Below are 7,142 nucleotides of genomic sequence, written 5' to 3' on the forward strand. Positions count from 1 at the left end.
TAGTTTTGTTGCAAGGATGGCTGACTGTGCCTGAGGATGCGTGAGGCACAGCTGAGGAGAGAGAGAGTAGTCCTAGGGAGGACAAAAAGCTGGAGAGAAAAGAGTAGTTGCAGGGAGTACAGAATAGAGTCTGAGGAAGGACAGAGGGAACTACAATGGTACAATAAAGACAGTTTGTTTGGAGCTAAGCTGTACAGTTTGGGATGTTGGCACTCTGACACGCACCCCACTTCCCTTGGGCTGACCAAATAGAAGGAACTCTTCAAGATGGGGGTACTATGGATAACAAGGAAGTCAAGGACAAAGAAGAACTAAAAAAAGCCAAAGCTTTGCCCCTTGAGGGCATGTCCCCATGAGCATGCATGTTCAGTTTGTGGCATTGCAGACCACACGTGCCACATATGCAAGTGTTCAGCACACTGCTGATTTGTGTGGTGGATTTTTTTTGACACTGGGAGATCCTGGTGTAAAAAAGAACAAACCCTCGCCATAAAAAAGTGGAATGGTATACATGGTGGCACCATGCATAGCCTAAAACTGGACCCTTGGTGGCCAGAGCCACACACCAGCTGCCAGCCGGGCTCCACATGACTGGATCACTGCTGCTGGAGCCCTGAGAATCCCCAGGAGCCCAAGTGCTGGCCCCAGCCTCTCCTACTCCATTCTGGGGCAATTTACTGTGCATCAGAGTGTATGTTCAGGGGTATTCCAAGGGACAACCAGCAGCAGCACAAATATGTGCCAGTGCTAGTTGTCCTCAGGGAATGGATGTTCCTGCTTATGGGGATGCACCCTGTGAAGCCACACCAGGGCTGGCTTCAGGTTCTTTTAGAAGGAGAATAAGTTGTCTTCTTGAGACAGAACATCCCCTGAAAGAAGTGTGATCCATGACATTGTTTCTGCTTATGGACATGAAATGAATAAGGATTTGACACTAAAGTGTAACACTTAATTCTGATGTAATGTTCTTAAAATATGAAGCAGATAACTATGAAAAAGTAACATTCTGTTTACTTAGAAGAGGCAATTCAGGGTGTTCATAGTGTTATGAAGTTTGGAGAGGCAACAAAGTTACATATTTTGCAAAAACCTCTTAAAATATTGATTTTTATATGCAAAACTTGTGGAAACTTCAGGCCTTAATCTGCAATTACTATTAGCTTCCAAATAGGAATGGATCTTTTCTCTATTGAAAAAAAATCATTATTCTACATTTGCAGATGTAATAGCATGTAAACTGATATAACTGCTAAGTATTCTGATTATTAGTAAGAAGTAGAACTTTAACCACAAACAAATATTTTCTTTATACATACAACCTGTATTGCATTAGTTGAGAACCAATAATGTAATTAGTTGCTTTAGTATATCTTAGATGCTGCTATTTGTGCTGCACTTAAGCACACTAGTTAGCAAAAACCTCTTTATATCTTAGCAACCAACATCAACCATTTCATCATTTGTTCCCATTATCAGGCTTGTTCATTAGCTTTTGGGTTTTATTCCCCCCAAGAGTTTTAATAGTGTGCTGCTAAGTGCTAGAAGTGAAATGGTCAGTATGTGACTGTCATGGTTTCTTGTGTTTTTCCTCCAGGGTCTGTCACAGTTCCACAGATTTATAGTTTTCACAGAACCAAGATAAACATCAAGCAGATTTCTGAAACCGTGTTTGTTAGATGAGAATAATAATAATTTTACAATTTTTTGATTGATCATCCCATCTCTCAACACAATTATAACACTTTAAAAATATTTATAGAAAATTTCCATTATCCAATTATCAGATTGCCATGCAAAATAAAATTAATCCACCAGATCCTGAGACTCAGCTAGGTCACTACGTCAGATTGCTGGCTCTTGCTCCACCTAAGAACCTATAACATTGCTATTAGTTATTCCTTTAACTCATCCGGTGAAGAACTGCATTGTGATACTGAAAACACCTGGTCCAAAATCTGCTGATAAACAAGTAGTTTATTATGATGGTCATACATGATAGAAGTTCTGTTTTCTGAGCTTTCTTAATTAAAATAATCGGAAATGGCATAGAAAAAACCCACTTCCAGAACCAAATCAAAATTCCTATATTAAAAGAATATCAAGGGTAAATTGTGGTTTTACCACAAGCCTGGAGCAAGAACTTCTTTGGGATGTACTGATGTATCAGCCTTATATATGTCACAGATTAATTCTTCTGACTGGCTGGCTCACCTACCCTTCTCCTACCTGCCCTTCTCGTACATGCCTGCATACTGGGGTCTCCAGGGAGCTGCTTTCCATCTCCCACTGCTTCTCATAATACAGGTTGCGGTGGAAGGGAGTATGACTCATTATGCCCCTGTGCAAGCTTTTAGGGTGAGCCCTCATCTATCCCTGAGGTCGCAAGTCAAGCAAGCAAAGTGAAGCATCGGAATTAAGTTTGCCTGTGTGTGTACCATGCTGTTACTTTGTTAAGCAGTCTTTAAAATACATACAGATTCCTTTCCACCCTTAAAATCCCTGTTTTTCCCGATTCTAAACTAGTGCTGAAAACAAGGGAAGCATCTTGTGATCTCTCTACGTTAGAGTTCTCCACGTCAGTAACAATGGTGACCTTCAATCAATGTTTGGAAATTTTTTCAAAAATTCCCTAGTTTACCCAAAGCTTTAACATTCAACATTTTACTTCTTTTACTTTCATTTCTGAGGGTGATCAAACAAAGAAATTAAAATGATTATTTAAATAGATTAAAGATAATTTAGTCTGCCACACTAGAGCAAATGGAATTGAATTATACAGTCTTGGATAGCATGAAATGAAAATGAGAAAGATGTCAGGAATCACTTTTCATGCAGAAAAATCATAAAAGTGCATAATGGTCTACCCAGCAATAGTGCTGCTGAGATTATGATGGGAGGTTAAGAAGCAGACCTCCCAGATATTACTGATATAAAATGCAGTGAAAAGGAGATAGTCTCAGTTGGGATAACGTAGCATGAATATGAAAACAGACATACAGCATAATTCTCACACACATCACTTACTCCTTCAAAACTACCTATCCTTGGATTTAGGGGTGTACTTGGTAGCCATGTTGGTCTGAAACAAAAAGACATACAAAAAACTAGAACTCTTGGTTCCAAAATGATACCTTTCATTAGACCAACTGGAAAATGGTAAGAAAATTGTCCTTTTCTGCAAGCTTTCGGGCTCAAAGTCCCTTTGTCAGGCTGTGGGAAAAATGTAGATGGTACAAGATGGTAAAAAGTCCCCATAGGTAGGAAATAAGCTTCATTTTTGCACAGAGGGAGCTGAAGATGGAATGGACCCAGAGGGACAGACTTCCATCTTCAGCTCCCTCTGTGCAAAAATTCAGTTTATTTCCTACCTATGGGGACTTTTTAACATCTTGTACCATCTACACTTGTCCCAGAGCCTGACAAAGGGACTTTGATCCCAAAAACTTGCAGAAAAGGACAATTTTCTTGCCATTTTCCAGTTGATCTAATGAAAGGTATCATTTTGGAACCAAGAGTTCTAGTTTTTTGTGTATCCTTGGATTTTGTACTTTGATTTATAAACAAGATCTAGATGTTCAATATCTTATTTTAGAATAGGATTTTACATATTTTTGTATTTGTCTATGTCTAAAGCTGATAATAGTGTATCCACAGTACAATGTTAATTAATTTTTTCAGGCAAAAAATAATTGATTTAAAAAAAACACCCTGGACCCATAATATTACAATAGATTTTATTCTGAGTCACTTAAAAAAAGTCACTTATCCACCAGTGAACTTTTAAATCCTGTCCTTTTTGTCTTAGGGAATGACAACAGTTTAAATCTCCAGGTATAAATGAATACATATTTTATTTGAGGTTATTCATTTTGAAAATGACAAACTAATTTTAAAAAGCACCATCTCCATCTGTGGGTTGTTGCCTCTAACTGCATCTTCACACACTCAGCTTGCTGCTGTTGTACCCTGACCTTCTCACATGTTGATTCTGGGCTTTGCAAGTTGTTTCTAGAGAGAGACCCTGATCCTAGTAACAGTTATGCATGTGCTTACCCTTAGTGGTTAAGTACAGTTGTTAAAAAAACTCGAGGTGGTATTTGCTCAAATCTACATGGGTTTCTGTAAGCAACATAGCTTGGGGTGGGGAGGCTGAGCACATCTCTTAGAGTGACCTGAAGTCTATCTGGGCTGCCAGGGACTGCCGAGCACTGCCGAGTCAATGACAAGCATTTCCAGTCTGATCTGCTCACTGTCACTGCATCTGCTTATGGGAGACATGTGGGTCTCTTGGTGGGTGTGTGGGCACAGTGCAGGCTGGACATACTTGTCATGATGATTGCTGACAGAGAAGTGGGGATTGGTGTGACAGCATGGTGCTCATGCACAGCCCTGTACATGCCACCTGCACAGAGATGGGGAAGGGGGCACTCACTTTGTTCTTGCTTCAAAACAGAGGCGCTACCTTGGCCAGCTGGGAAACAAGGAGAGAGACGGAGCAGCCAGATCTATGCTGGGGAAACCGGAGGTAGGGAGGGGAGGAGACGGAGGCTGGGGAGCCCCCAGCAGTGACTTACATGAATCTGACAAGCATGTGTGTGTATGCACATACACCCACACACACGCCCCTCCACCACCATGCCTTCCTGGGCCCTTGCACTGTAGCATAGAGAAGTGCAGAGGCCAAGCACAGTGAAAAGCCACCCTGGCTGGGCTGGGAGATGGCTGCCATGGAGGGCAATGTGACACAGCTGCCCAGCACAACGGGAGCGGGGTAGGTGGAAATCATCACCGTGGTGGAGACAGGAAGGGAAAAATGAAAAAAAGAAAAAAAACTCATCATGGCCCGGCCACCTGGTGATACAAGCAGGCAGATAACACACATTTCATAGAGAAGTATGAAAGCAATCATTTAGCCCAACTGGGGATCAACCCTGCAACCTTGGTATTATTAGCACCACATGCTAACCTACTCAACTAAACAGCTGTCTCTATTTTCTTGTGGGGGCCAGCACCTTTCACAGCCCAAAAGGCTTTAGGAAAAAAGCAAAGAACTGAGGTGAGGGATGCAAGATAAAAGAGAAGAGGGAGGAGATTTGAAAAGACTATTTTTCTTTCTCCTTCCCACACTCTCCCTATCTGTCCCCCTCACTCCTGTGCTCCCTCTCTGGCTGCTTCTCTCTCACTCCTTCTCACAAACACATGCGCATACTCTGTACTTTCCCTCTCTCCTCCATCCCTCTCCTGATGGACATCAAGGGGGGTGGAAATTAAAAAAAAATAACTAATTTTAATCCAGCTCAATCAGTTTATAACACACAGGGAGCTAGTCCCCACACTTTCTCCCCCTCCTCTGTCAGCAGTCAGCATGACAGGCATGTTCAGCCTGTACAACTCTCTGTCACTGCACCAGCTCATGGAGGGCATAGGGATCTCTTGGTGGGCTCCCACATACCCACTGAGAAGACCCCCATGCCTCCGGATAGTAGGTACAGTGAAAGGGAGGAGGGCACAGCTGATCTGCCCACTCTGCCCCCCCATCAGCAATCAGTGACTGACTCCCTTAAAGGACGGGTGGGGGCTTTTTATTCTATGGCTGCTTCCAGAGGTGGGGGGGGAAAAGGGTGCTTTAAACTTGGTGCACTCCCATATCAATCCCAGTGCATACCCAAAAGAGGCAGTACATTAGTTGGTCCTGGCTTGCCCAACGTCTGTATATATCAGAAGCTTTAGTGGAGCTTTCTTGGTGCTTTTATATAATAACTGATTGAATCAGCTGTTAGATAAAAGTGCCAAAAAGCCCTGCTGAAGCACCCAATCTATACAGACACTGTGGAGTCAGGTTGAACTAATGCAACGATGCTTCTGGTAAAGTGTGGTTTGGTTTTTTTTCACATCTGTCAGCGCCAAATGTGCTCCAAACTTCTATCCTGTTACAGGAATAGACCAGTTTCTGACCACCTAAACCAGAAGTGTAATGTCTGCACCTGGCCATAAAGATGCTGATTTCAGTGGGACTATACATGTGTCAAGTGATGTTTGTGCATACTTGTTTGCAGAAACAAGATCCTAATTATCATATCCTTTTCTAAAATAATATAAATAATCTACTTTACCTCTTATTTGCTTGTTTTTAAGATTGGAAGTCTAACATAATATTCCACTAGTTGCTACTTATCATTTCTCTCTTCATTACACTTTTTAGTTAGCATAATTTAGGACAATTTTTCTTTTTGTCACCAAGCTTTGTTTTACTTCTACCCAGAAAAAGATGCAAAAATGATTTAAAATGTCTGTGTCTAAGACAAACTTAGCTTTTATGAGCCACCTCTGTAAACTGAAGCCTGGAATTTTAAAGATGGCTTTTAAAAGGTTTCAGCTGGTAGGCAGGTTATTACATACTGTACATAACTGGACAGGATGGTAGCACTTTTTATCATCAGAGGAGCAGGAACCATTAGCTAGAATGCTATTACTGTGCAGGAGGGAGAAGGAATAATTAAGCCATATAGAAATAAGCTCCCATCCTTTCCAATCTCTGTGGTAACAAGAAACAATGGTGACTCATTAAATCAGCTGCTCACTCCTACACTTACATTTATTAAATTATATATTCACCCACATTTTCTCCATTGTGCAACAATGCGTACTTAAAATGTCTATACTCACATATTGTAGCTGGATGCTAAAAGGGCTGAACAATTTTATGATTTGTATCTATCTAAGCCAAGATGGGATAATCAAACCTTAGGCTTCAGGACATAGATTGACTGCCGCAGGGGTCAGGAGTCCCAACCCACCTCCACAGTCAGTATTACAAAATATGGTGGGAGTGTCATGGGGTACTTTTTCCTTCCTCTGTAATATCTGTAATTAGCTACTGCTGGAGGCAGGATTTCTGAGTTACTATGAAACATGCTAGAGCTAATGTGATATATCTGTATGGAATGTATCTGTCTCATAAATGCAAGGTTTAGGGGAAAGTTTTCCTGGTAAACTCACGATTTTTCTGGGATAGATAAGTATAGATCTGAAACTACAATGTGTGATACTAAGATTTTTTTTTATATGAATGAACTATTATGGGGGGGGGGGGGGGGACTGGAAAGGGGCAGAAACCCCACTCTTTGAATCAAAAACAGATA

Source organism: Gavialis gangeticus, unplaced genomic scaffold (assembly GCF_001723915.1).
Source record: "Gavialis gangeticus isolate Ggan-Ray unplaced genomic scaffold, GavGan_comp1, whole genome shotgun sequence".
Taxonomy (NCBI): Eukaryota; Metazoa; Chordata; order Crocodylia; family Gavialidae; genus Gavialis; species Gavialis gangeticus.